Source organism: Anomaloglossus baeobatrachus, chromosome 6, assembly GCF_048569485.1.
Source record: "Anomaloglossus baeobatrachus isolate aAnoBae1 chromosome 6, aAnoBae1.hap1, whole genome shotgun sequence".
In the NCBI taxonomy this organism is placed as follows: Eukaryota; Metazoa; Chordata; class Amphibia; order Anura; family Aromobatidae; genus Anomaloglossus; species Anomaloglossus baeobatrachus.
In genome coordinates, this window is record NC_134358.1 from 430,514,572 (window position 1) to 430,528,724 (window position 14,153).

At 44.6% G+C, this 14,153-nt stretch overlaps 1 protein-coding gene across 2 annotated transcripts in view; it reads left to right on the plus strand.

The window, feature by feature from the left end:
- Positions 1-14,153, plus strand: part of TMEM108 (transmembrane protein 108) — a 238,814-nt gene that overhangs the window by 199,803 nt on the left and 24,858 nt on the right. The window lies entirely within an intron of this gene.

A 14,153-nucleotide genomic window follows, 5' to 3' on the forward strand; every position in this document is an offset into this window, starting at 1 on the left:
AATCTGAGTGTAGTGAGTTTTTTTTATATATAAAGGTGTTGAAATAGTGGAACTCTCACCTGGTTCAGAGGTTAGAAAGCCTGGAATAATCCAAGAGGAGTTGATCCACTTTCCAATAGGATTATGGGGCAGTATGCAGCAATCGCACTGGATACTATAGAGGAGCCCTCCAGCAGGTCCACTTAGTGAAAGAAGTTCCAAAGGCAATTACCAGTCTTGCGGCGCTCCTGCTACCAATGGTGGAACATATTGGACGATTTTTGGTCATATGACTGGACCAATATACAAATAAGAGATATTTTATTTGTACATTAAAATATGGTTAATTATACAACGCGTTTCGGCTCGGATGTTTTATCCTTCAACCTTCTTCAGGTATAATTGTGAGAAAAAAGATGTATACCTCTTTTTTCTCACAATTATACCTGAAGAAGGCTGAAGGATAAAACATCCGAGCCGAAACGCGTTGTATAATTAACCATATTTTAATGTACAAATAAAATATCTCTTTACTTATTTGGATATTGGTGCAGTCATATGACCAAAAATCATCCAATATGTTCCACCATTGGTAGCAGGAGCGCCGCAAGACTGGTCATTGCCTTTGGAGATACAAGTTTTGAGAAGGCAGATTTATTACTTCTCTACTGCAAAGGAGAAGATACAGATGCTCAGATTCTACATGTCCTGAAACATGCACTTCGTCAGTCAAGCACTGCCTCCTCCAGCTTCGCCTGAAGGCAAACATCATAGAGGCTGTCAGTCAAGCAGGAAGAGGTGGCAATAGGCGGGAATAGAGCTGGAGTGACACAGGCTTCACGTCTACTATAGTCCTTTAGCCTCATTTGTCTTATTTGTTTAAAAAGCTGATTTCTCAGTAATGGAGGAACAGATTGGCCATGTAAAGGTATTGCTGCACTTGTCTTTGAAAGAGGTCTATGTGCATATAAATAGATTGTGGGATGAAATCCTCCTGACGGAACCCCTTTAAGATTTATTCTATAGCAGAATAGCATTGCAGTCATTGCTACCCATAACACAGTATTTTGTATGCTTTTTTTCTTGCCCCCCCCAGGCCAACATTTGCTAGTGCCAACTCTGGCTGATTTTATTTTTACATCAGTGATTTCCATATGGTTCCTTTTGAGACAGTAAATGGAGGCATGCTTTTCATGTGCTGATGAAGTCTTTGATGTAAACCAAATTTTGCTGATAGCATCATATGCTTGATGTATTTTTTGACAATCCATATGAGTAAACAGATTTGCAGGAAACATTAAGGTACATGCACTCACTATGAGGAGCTCCTGGTCTGAAGTAATGAGGCAAGTCTCATATTGTAATATGGGGTGAAATAGATCTGGGAAAAAATACTTCCAACTAATTATATTTTATTAATGGTAGTTTTTATAGAAAAAGCTGAACAGAAGGACAAACAATAGTTACGTCTGACATATTGTTTTACGTTTTTTGTGTTTTTTATTTTTAAATATATATTCAACAAATTTAGGAAATTCAGGAATTCCTAAAGGAATTAAGGAAATAGGGCCTATATTGAGAACACTTAAGGGTCAGAGGTCTGCCTATATGGTATGCTACAGCTATAGACACAGAGAAAGAAACTGCACCTGCAGCTGCACACCCCTCCTCCCTCTCTTTCTTGTAAAACTATTTAAGGCCCCGTCACAAACAGAGCTAAATCTTTGGCAGATCTGTAGTTCTAGTGAAATCATGGACATAGTGTTCCATTTGTACACAGCCACAAACCTGGCATTGATTATCCACAATTTCACTTCAACCACAGATCTGCCGCAGATTTATCTCTGTGTGTGACAGGGCCTTAACAGATAGATATTGGGACAAGATGAAGGTTACGGAATCATTTCAGAAAGGCAATATATAGAGAAAGTAAGATGGCAAGCTTCTGAAAGGTGAGGACAATTCCATCTTATATAGTGCTAGTAGAGATGAATAAAATGTTTGCCTGATTCATCGCTGATAGAATATAATGGGAGCATTGATTCATCTATTATGCCCTCAACCGTCATTTTCAAGCATGGTCAAATAATGATCCAATGATTCCAAATGGTGTACAAATTATGAACTACTAGGAAATCTATCAGGGGCGAACTTAGCTGAAAATCAGCACATCTTTAACCTCTTCAGGCCATGATCATTTTCGATTTTTTTTCATTTTTGTTTTTTTTCCTCTTTTTCAAGAACCATATCCTTCTAGTTTGCATCAACATAGCTGTATGTGGGTTTATTTTTTGTGAGACGAGTTGTACTCTTGAATTGCACCATTAATTTTACTATATAGTGTACTAGCAAACAGGAAAAAAAAACAAATGTGGTGAAATTGCAAAAAAAAGTGCAATTTCTCAATTTTTTTTTGTTGTTTTTTTTTTTATTTACCATGTTCAGTATATGGTAAAACTGACCTGGCAATATTATTCTCCTGGTCAGTAAGAGTACGTAGATGCCAAATATGTGTAGCTTTTTAAGTGGAGAACAAAAATCGGAAATTTATAACATAAAATTTTCCTTTTGTCGCCATTTTTAATTTTTAGATCTGGAGCTGTGTGATGGCTTATTTTTTGCTCACTGAGCTGACATTTTGTTACCATTTTGGGGTAGATACAATGTTTTGATTGCCTCTCATTGCCGCAATGTTGCAGATGCCCAAAAAAACGTAATTATGGCGGTTTGATTTTTTTCTCATTAGTCATCGGATTAGTTTATTTTATATTTTGATAGATTTGGCATTTTTGAATGTGGCAATATCAAATGTGTATTTTTTATTATTGTTTTATTTTCAATGGAGCAAAAGAAGGGTGATTTTAACTTTTGTGTATTTTTGTCATATTTTTATAAACTTTTTTTCCCCCATTTTTTATTGTTTTTACTAGTCTACTTACTAGTCTATTTACTATTGTACTTAGGGGACTTGAAGCTGGGCTCATCCGATTGCTTGCGCTGTGAAGAGCAGGGTATCAGCACTGGTCTGTACAGCAGAAATGTTGTATTCCTTTGAAAGCCGGCACGCAGCTGGCATTTACAGGAAGTTTATCATGACATAGATGGGTCATCAGCTGACCCCTGGCTGTCATGATAACCCACCAGCAGCTCGTAATAAATACCGTCATAGGGCCATCAATGGGAGCAGTTAATGACAAGGTTCCTGCCTGCACGCATTAAATCCCGCTCCCAGAGATTCACACCAAAATTTAACTAGTTAACAGGCGAATCTCTAATCCACCTGCGCCTGTGAAAGGCAAATGTCAACTGATCAGCTGATCAGATGTGGGTAAGGAAAGATGTGGGCTCAGTTGGGCAGCCGGCATAGGACAAACCAGTACGTCATATGTTGGTAAGGGGTTAAAATCTTTTCCTTTTTTTCACTTTTTATTGCATTTATTAGTCTCCTTAGGGAACTTGATACTGCAATCAACCAATTGCATGTACTATATAGAGCCGTCCATCAGCATATATTGCTCCTGCCATTTCAAAGAATTGTCTACACCACATTGAAATCTCACCTCGCATATATGTATGTATACAATTTGACAGATAGGAGAGCAGAAGCAGAGGAATTAGTGCCATTGTGTCTACCCAAAAAGGTATAAGATAAAAACATCATCTCGTCACAACAAGCCCTCACAGCTACATTATTGGAAAATGAATAAATATTTGGGTGTCATGGCTCAACTCCAGGGCTCAGTTCAGTGATCTCTGGTTGTGTGGTCAGTTTCTCTCTCTGTTGGACCACAGCCTGCTTGGTCTCTGTCCTATTGCTGATGGTTCTTTTTATCTTTCCTTTCCTTTGCTTTCCTTTTTATTTCTATTCAAGTGTGTTCAGTTCCTCGTTTGATTTGCCCCATCACATCTTAGGAGAGGCTATTTATACTCACAAATCAGATGTATTCATTGCTGAATATATTCCTGGATAGATGGATGTTTGGAGACCCAGCTCTTCAGTTAAGGATAATATTGCTTTTCCCTGCAGTTTGTTTGTGTGTTTCCTTTTCCAGTATTCTTCCCTTTCTTTTATATTTGGGATTTGGGGTGTTTTCCACCTATTACGTAAGTCTTTTGAGTTTCCTTTGTTTTCCTCAGTCTTCCCTGTACTGTGTTTAGACATTTTTAGCCCTGTGTCTGACCCTCTACTGTGTGCACTTCATTTATGTTAATTGTTGTTTAGTGTAAGGCGGGCTTTACACGTTGCGACATCGATAGCAATTGCGAGCGATGTCCAGCGCGATAGCACCCGCCCTCGTCGCACATGCGATATGTGGTGATTGATGCCGTAGCGAACATTATTGCTACGGCAGCTTCACACACACATACCTGCTTGACGACGTCGCTGTGACTGCCGAACAATCCCTCCTTCAAGGGGGAGGTGCGTTCGGCGTCACAGCGACGTCACTAATCGGCCGGCCAATAGAAGCGGAGGGGCGGAGATAAGCGGGACATAACATTCCGCCCACCTTCTCCCTTCCGCATTGCCGTCGGGACGCAGGTAAGGAGATGTTTGTCGCTCCTGCGGTTTTACACACAGCGATGTGTGGAGCTGCAGGAACGACAAACAACATCGTACCTGCGATCGAACCGGCATTATGGAAATGAACGACGTTACACAGATCAGCGATATTGTACGCTTCTGTGCTCGTTCATCGTCGCACCTAGGATTTACATGTTGCGATGTCGCTACCGGCGCCGGATGTGCGTCACTAACGACGTGACCCCGGTGATATATCGGTAGCGATGTCGCAATGTGTAAAGCCCCCCTAACACTTTAACTGTTGAGGGTGCAATTAAGGTCACTGAAGGTTAGCCGGAATTAAGCGGTGGCGCCATTTCATAATCTTAGGTTGCCAACCTCCACCATCAGGCAGGGACAAATTAAGGTCAGATTTAGGGCTTTTAGTCTGACTAGGGACCTGTTGATTACAGGTATTACATCTTTCCTGGTTTATTCATCCCCACGTGAGTGGTACGGCACAGTTGTAACACCGGGTCTCAAAAATGACAACACAGACCAATTTTTTTTTACAAGATTCTGATTTTTTTTTTCATTACTTTAATAAAAAGAAAAATAACTATATGTTTTGGATCATAATTGTATTAACATGAAGAATCTTGTTGCCAGGCCGTGTGCTTGCACAATAAACACCATAAAAATAAATCACACAAAAAATAAAAATCGGAGAAAAAAAATCAGAAACTTTTTGCCTTTTCACAGGGCTCTAAACCTTTTTTATTTTATTTTTTTTTTCACATGTATCAGTACATAGTATTGTAGAATGAAAGGTGTCACTCGAAATACTCAAAACATCTAATTTTACACAAAAATGTGGAAAATAAAAAAGTGATGCCTCTTGGAAGGAGTGAAATAACAGAGGCTCAAACAAATTAAAAATGTCCCAGTCATGAAGGGTTTTATGTCATTTATTTTTTTAACGGGGTAAGAGAAAACAGATTGCTCAGTTAAAACATCTATCAAATGAGATCAATTTTCTGAAAATGGATCCTGCTAGGGTTTTGAATGCATGAGACCGCTCGAGGACATGAAGACAGAATGAGTTAATAAAGTGTAGTGCATGTTTCTTTAAAGATAAGTGTTAGGAGCCTTCACAAATGGAAGTGCGTTTCACACTGGGATCGCACACGTTCTTTGTAAGATATCTTGCATAGATTACCATAATGTTAGAATGTTTAAAAAAGGTCTGTAAGTCAAACGATTTGTTCCCTGAGCTGTATCGGACGTATTACACTGCGACTGCAGCATTTAATTAACAATCACAAAAGAAGCAATGCATAGAAATATTTACCAGAGAGAGAGAACAATTTTCCATGTGTAAATTATTCCATTTTTTTCTAGATATTACTCATTTTTCTATCATGCGAACATATAATTCATTCATGGAACTTTTTCCTACAAGTGTATTAAAGGGTTTGTCCGCTATTTGGACAAGCCCTTCTTATTCTATTCCCCATGTACCACCCAAAAAATAAAAAGCCTATACTCATCTCTGGTGCTGGCACGGTTCCAGTGATGTTGGAATTCGCGTTCCTAGGGCCCATGTGACATTGTTATGACACGCGAGCTTTAAATCCAATCAGCGCCGACTTCTTTCTCCACACCTTCAGACATAATAACAAATAATGGTGAACCGGTAACCAGCAGGTATATATACAAGGAAACCAGCCAGTATATATACAAGTACAGATACAAAGTGCAACAATGTACATGGAGGTTATTCAGCTAGATGATTCAAAGAAAATGTAATGGACAGAATGGGAATAGTTAGATAAGTGAGGTGAGGTGATAGGCTAGTGTACCGCCCTGGGGCTCGGCCGGCTGCCGAGCCGCTCGGATCCGTGCTCGTCGGTGGGTGGCTCGAGCTCCTCATGGATCCGGGGGTCACGTCGCTCTGAAAGGGGGTTGGCGCTACGCGTAGGGACTTCGGTGGGGAGGTCCATGGCCGGAGCCGCGGTTGTTTGTAGGGGATTTGAGTTTGTGACGCCACCCACGGGTTGTGGTGAATGGATGGACACCACCGCTGCCGTTGACTAGGCTCCCAGGGCTGATGTTGCGCAGCTTGGTGTTGACCCCTCCGTAGGTAGGGGGATGATGGTCCCGGGGGCCCGAGGGAGGTGCTGAGGTGGGGGAATGGATGTGTGCTGGGGTGTCGGCGCGGTGCGGCGTGGTGCGCGGCCCGAAGGCGCTGTTGTACTCACTTTTACAAACACGCTGGGGTCTCTGGTAAACCAAACAAGATGGTGAACGGTGCCCGCAGTCGGCTGCTGTTTTCCCCTTATCAGGTTGGTGGTTTCCGCCTTTCTCCTGCACCTTACTTATGTAGAAAACGTCGACTCCTATGCCTGAGCAACGGTAGTCCGCTCCCCGGCTTGGCATGTGCTGGGAGAGCCCTCTTTGCCCGCAGACGCTGGCCCCTCAGGTCTCTATGCCTGGGCGGTGGCGTTACCCTAATGGTTGGGCTGTTGTCTTCAGTCGGGTCTTAGGTGGGATAGGTCCTTAAGTCCAGTCCTCAATCAGTTGATTTGACTCAGCCCGGTTGTTTCTGGGCCTCGTACTAGGTATGAGTACCCCTCCTGGTGCTCCGGTTTCCAATCAGTTTCCCGGTTTGGTACCGGCGGGCCACCGCCCGTCCCCAATCCCTATGGTTCCACCGGCTGTAATCCCAGCTCCTGCAGGCAGCCACCACCAGCTGCCTCCTTGCCAGAGGTGACTGGGCTCCAACTCAGACACCAGGTGTAGACTATGGCAGGCCTGGACACAGGTCTTCCCTTGAACTTCACTCCACTCCACTGTCGAAGCTAGACTACTCCTCTCTGCTCCCCACAGGGAACTGCTTTGTTTTTCCCGCCTCAGGGCCTGTGAACTCCTCGGTGGGTGGAGACAACCGCCTGTCTCCGCCCCTCTGGTGTGAACATCCAACCCGGAGGGAGGTGACAAGGATTTTGTAGTTTGGCTGATGTCACCTTGTGGCGCCCCTGACCTGGTCAGGCACCACTGAGTACTGCACCCATGCTGGGGACAGTACAACACAGGTAATCCAGAAGGCTGACAGGGGTGTGGAACAGAGGCGCATAGTGATCAGGTCTCACACATGTACCCATGAGAGGACCCCTGGGGATCCCAGGAGGGGGAAAAGCCTTGACCTTCACTGGAATAGTGGAGGGGGCCAAAAGCCTCCATCTCCTCTCAAGGGGTGTGGTAAGAGAGTCTGGTTGCTAGGTGGCGTAGGCAAGAACAGGAGAGGAGGGGCAGTGAGTCAGTTAGAGCGGAACTCCATAGGGCTCAGTGAGGAGCAGACCTGTGGGGCTGTTGCTGTCTAACAGCGCCCGCGCAGTGGCTACCGACGGGGGAGAACGGTCAACTAGGAGTGCTACCCGAAATCCATCTTCAGCTAGAGAGAGAGCAACGGAGTGGGAAGTAAGGAGACTGCTAGAGAGTACCAGGCCCAAACGGGCGGCAGATCCCGAAGCGGAGATAGATCCAGCTTTCTTTTGCTAAACCTGCCGGTGTGGGGCTCTCAAAGCCCACGCCACAACACCACAAAAAGCCGCAGCCACGTAGCCACAGTTAGGGCCCATAGCTCACAGGAGGCAAGAAGCTGGAGTGATCTGGCCCAGGCAACAAGCACACGGCGAACGAAGGGGAGTGAGGCTTCAGCAACTTCCCTGGGTGACCCCCATAGGGACTCAAAGTCGGGGTCACCCCAAACCACCAAGGGCTAAGGAAGGCGAGTTGGTAGTCACCCTCATAAAGTCAGCCTGAAGGATACCTGGTTCCCGCCTGGTTCATCCCAGCTACGCCCGGGTTACTCACCCTGCCACCTGAAGTGAGTAAAAACCCTGAAAGACATTCTGCCTGTGTGGAGTTATTCTGCGCCTTGTAGTACTACGCATCTACACTGGACCCTGGGGCATGCCTCACTCTCAGGAGGCTACTACATCTGACTGCACATATCATCAGCCCCAGGCATCCCTAACCTGCAGTGGCGGTCCCCACTGACCGCAATACTGAGAGTGGCGTCACGATCAAACAGAAGATTTCCTACCAGTGACGGAGATCCAGCCGAGTGGAGTCCCTGAAGGTAATGCAACGACACCATACTTGCGGGGCTTGACAACCTTACTAAGGGGGGGGGTGGCGTGTGTGTGTATGGGACTACCTGTGAAAACCTGGCTAGTCCAGGGTGTCACACTAGTCTAAAGAAAAGCATTTTTAGGGCCCGCTTAAAAGTGTGGATGTTTGGGAATTAATCAAATTGTTTTTGGTCATAAGTTCCAGAGAATAGACTTGTGACGCCCTGAAAAAAACAGGTAGTCACACAGTTTTAGGCCCCCGCATAACACCGCTCCCACACAGGGTTAAACCAGTCGACAAAATCCTAGTCACTGCCTCAGGGAAGTACAGACACACCAGTGGGTGGGATCAGGCGGAAGTAAAACGCCCACCTAGGGGTCTGGAGAGCCCGGGGCGGGAAAAAACAGCAGATGAGTCTGGGAGTCGAGTCAGAGAGTTGAGTTTGGAGTTAAGTGGAGAGAGGAGTGGAGGAGTCAAGCTCAGGCAGTCAAGGCCTGAAGTTCAAGCTGACAGGTGTCAAGGTCGGAGCCCTGACATATTGGCTAGGTGCAAAACACTATGGTTTGGTTAAACCAATTCCCAAACCAAAAAGAAGCTATAAAAATCCGTAAATCATTAAAATATTTTTTATTTCAAATATCAAAATATTAATACATACAATAATAAAATTTCCAAAGGAGTTCCACTTAAATACAACAAGGGACACGAGGGGTTAATAAGGAATATATATTAATTATGAATATAAATAAATTTAAATAAATTATTTAATAATATATATCCCTATCAGTGATCAATCTGCTCTATAATAAATAATTAAATATCCACATAGTTAATACATATATATATAAATATAGACACAAATACCCCTGGTTAGACTCAATTTTAACCATATGAACCAATAAATTTAAATAAATAGATAGATAGAAAAAATATATTAAGGTGTTTATAAATAAATAAATAGCACTACTTATAAAGTGCTTAGTTTTAATACATATATTCACCAAAGTAATAAAGCAAGTGCAAAAAAATTTTTTTTATATAATATGGTTCATACCATTAAGGAATCTCCAGAAATATTCATGCTGATAATTTCCATACAGTCACCATGCATATATTCTAATAGAGCAGCAACTGAAGTATCCAGATCACCAAAGTTATAAGCTTGTTGCTGAGTAAGTGCGATGTGCAGGGTATATGCTACTCCCTGTTAACAAGTGACGGACCCAGCCGTCATCACCATATAATTATAGAAGGCATAGAAACCCGCACAGTACTCACTTGAACTCCCTCCACGTCCCGTCACCCCAACATGTTTCGCCTTTTCTTCTTCGGGGGGCGTGTGTTTAGGGTGAGACTACGATCTTTTTATAGCGTGTCTCTTAAGAGTCGGCATTGCCTACAGCTGTGCAATGCGGCGCATAGTTCAGGTCACGGGGCTAGATGGACAAATAGCCTTCGGTCAGTGAAGGTGAGACGCACGCTGCGTTCCATTAGTCACCAGACAACGGAGGCTCCGTAGCGTCATATTATATCACTGATCGGAGGTGATAGCACCGCAACCATAAACCTGCGCTCAGCACAGGAGGCAATATCGGCATAAAGAGACTAAAGTGTGGATATTCTAACAATTAGAAAAAGGTGCTCCTGTTTGGAATCTGTACAATATACACATAAATTCTATATACACGCATAATCATTTGCATGCATAATATGTATATATATAAATAGAGGGCATGTCTTTTATATCCATGCTGAATTATACATGTATTAAAACGTTATTGGTACAAACATAAAGAACAGATTATATGTCCTATTATCAGCATAAATGCAATATGAGATATGGAATACATAACATCCATACAAAAAGCATCCATTAAAGAAAAATTGAAAATATGTTATTAAATATACCATTTCAATAATCAATATGTAATATATCAGCCTACATTTATATGTGATATATATACAATATCATACTGGAACAATGATTGTCTGGGAGTCAGTTACAGTTTAATTAATGGTGAAAATATGCTAAAGTGATGATAATAGGGGTTTTTTAACAAAAAAACTCCTTCATTATTATAGTATGTTGTAAATAGTGTGTGTGTATGAATAAATATCTATGCAAAATATCCACACATACCAAACTAAAAGGTTATGGCACGTATGGATTAAGCATCACAGATAAATTATTCAAAAATATAGTCATAAAAAATTATACTCCATAAGACAATAAATATAAATGTAAAAACAATAATGTGATGTGTAGTGTAGAAAACAAACAGTGAAAATTTTTTTTTATATATACATACATAACGTATACAAAAATGTATGCGACTTGCCTGTTATGACAATCCAAGGATTGTCACAAGGGGCAAAACGCGTGATTAAAAACAGACACACCAGTGGGTGGGACCAGGCGGAAGTAAAACGCCCACCTAGGGGTCTGGAGAGCCCGGGGCGGGAAAAAACAGCAGATGAGTCTGGGAGTCGAGTCAGAGAGTTGAGTTTGGAGTTAAGTGGAGAGAGGAGTGGAGGAGTCAAGCTCAGGCAGTCAAGGCCTGAAGTTCAAGCTGACAGGTGTCAAGGTCGGAGCCCTGACATATTGGCTAGGTGGCAGACAGTGGTCAGCACCAGCAGGAGACGGGAAGACGGCTTGGCAGATCCGAGGTGGACCGGGGCAGGGTTGTAGCCCGCCGGTACTGACACCGGAGAACCGACCCGGAAACCGCGCACACAAGGGGGTACTCGGACCCTGAAGCAAGTACCGGCACTGCCGGCCTAGCTACTTAACCGATTGAGGGCAGGATTCCAGACCCTGTCCCAACCAAAGTCCCGAAAAGTAGACAACCACCCACAGAGAGGGATAGGGCATCCTCCAGGGCCCGGTAGATCCCACAGGTCAGCGTCTGACGGGCACGGCTCCCAACCAAAGGACCGGGAGCGGACTCCTGCGTTACATACCTGGAAGTCTACACAAGAAAACACAATGTACAGAGGAAAGGGGCATTGACCACCGGCCCTGATGTGTGACCAGATACACCCGTCTGCAGCAGCCAGCCACCATCACCTTGGTTTACCAAAGGACTTGTTGTGAGATTTATTCAACTGTGAGTAACATCCCCGGCTTGACCGAGTGCGTCGGCCCCTGCCATTATCATCCCCTGCACAGAGACATTGGGCCCCGGGGCATCCATCCCTGCCCACGGTGGGGTTAACATCCAGCTGCCAGTCCATCGCCCCCGGGAGCTCCACAGCAGCAGCGGTGGTGCTACATCTCACCACACACCATGGGTGGCATCACAAACAGTTTCAACAACCCCCGTACAACTACGTCCCCCCTTTTTTATTCGAAGTGTCCGCGTGACCCCCGGGTCCGGTAGAGTCCCTCGAGCCATACCGCAGATCCGGATCCGAGCAGCACGGCTGCTGGTGTGGGGGTGGCACAGACTCAGTTTAAGAGAAATCTTGGAGATGGAAGTCAGAGTTTCGGATTATTGAGGATATCAGTCTTAGGTCATTAAAAGAATGGAGGGCACAAGTAGAGTGCTAGACAGAGGTGAGGGATGACATGTAGGGTGGTGCAGATCTGTGGAGTGCATTGTGTGTGAGAGTGATAAGTTTATATTGGACTCTGTAGCAGATAAGCAACCAATGCAATGACTGGCACAGGACAGAGGCATTGGTGAAGCAGTTGGAGAGGAAAATGATCCTGGCTGCAGTGTTCAGGATGGATTAGAGAGAGCAGAATTTAGTTATAGGGAGACTGATTAGTAGAGAATTGCAGTAATCCAGGCAAGTATGAATAAGAGCGACAGTAAAGGCCACTTTACACGCTGCGATATCGGTACCAATATCGCTAGCGTGGGTACCCGCCCCTATCGGTTGTGTGACACGGGCAAATCGCTGCCCGTGGCGCACAACATCGCCCGGACCCGTCACACTACTTACCTGATCTGCGACGTCGCTGTGACCGGCGAACCGCCTCCTTTCTAAGGGGGCGGTCCGTGCGGCGTCACAGCGACGTCACTAAGCGGCCGCCCAATCAAAGCGGAGGGGCGGAGATGAGTGGGACGTAACATCCCACCCACCTCCTTCCTTCCACATTGCGGGCGGCGGCACGTAAGGTGAGGTTCCTCGTTCCTGCGGCGTCACACGGAGCGATGTATGCTGCCGCAGGAACGATGAACCACATCGTACACGCTGCAGCAGCGATTTGAGAAGGGACCCCCATGTCACCGATGAGCGATTTTGAACATTTTTGCGACGATTCACAATCGCTCATAGGTGTCACACACAACGACATCGCTAATGCGGCCTGATGTGCGTCACAAATTCCGTGACCCCAACGACATCGCATTAGCGATGTCGTAGCGTGTAAAGCGGCCTTAAGAGTTTTTGTAGAGTCAATAGTAAAAAAAGGTTCAATTCTAGAGATATTTTTGAGGAGGTAACATGAGCGAGCAAGTGATCGGACGTAGGGAGTGAAGGAGAGATCTGAATCAAATATGAACCCAAGACAGCAGGCGTGCTGCTGGGGAGTAATGGTAGAACCGTACACAGAAATGGCAATATTAGGTTTGGGAAAGATAGTTGAGGAAAGAAACATGAAAAGTTGAGTTTTTGACAGATTCACTTTTAGATAGAGGGAGGACATGATGTTAGAGACAACACACAGATAACATGTGGTATTTTGTAATAATGCTGGGGTGATGTTAGAGGTGTATAATTGGGTGTCATCAACATACAGATGGTACTGGAAACCAAATCTACTGATGGTTTGGCCAATAGGTGCAGTATATAGAGAGAAGAGAAGGTGGCCCAGGACTGAAACCTGAGGAACCCTGACAGAGAGGGGAAGAGGAGAGGAAAAGAAGCCGGCAAAAGAAACAGTGAAGGAGAAGTCAGAGAGGTAGGAGGAGAACCAAGAGAGAATGATGTCCTTGAGCCTGATAGAGCAGAGCATAGTCAGTAGGAGCTGGTGATCCACAGTGTCCAATGAAGCAGAGAGATCAAGGAGAATCAGCAGGGATTAGTGACCATTAGCTTTAGCTGTTAGTGGATCATTAGAGACTTTAGTAAGGTCAATTTAAGTTCAGTGTAAGGAGCGGAAACTGGATTGTAGAGTGTTGAAAAGAGAAATATCTGACAGATAGTGAATTAGATAGGACGGGCCATGCATTCCAGAAGTTTGAAGATGAAGGGGAGTTTAGAGACCGGTCTGTAGTTTACAGCACAGTTCTGGTAAACAGATCTTATGCTGGTGACACACCCACCAGGGACATGGGGGCACTCGAAACCAGGCCGGTTCTGTCTGTTGGGAGGTCACGGCGGCAGGGCTTGACTCTGTTACCCTGTCGGTGTCGTGTTCAAATGATGGGGATATTTACAGGGGATAATGAGTCGTGACGGCACCTGTGGTACTCTTCAACGTATAACCAACGCTGCTGGATGGAACCGCTGGGACAGATGGTGACGCAGCAATGATGGTACAGCTCCCCACAGGTGTAGCTGGGCCCCAGGGCAGAATATGCAGTCT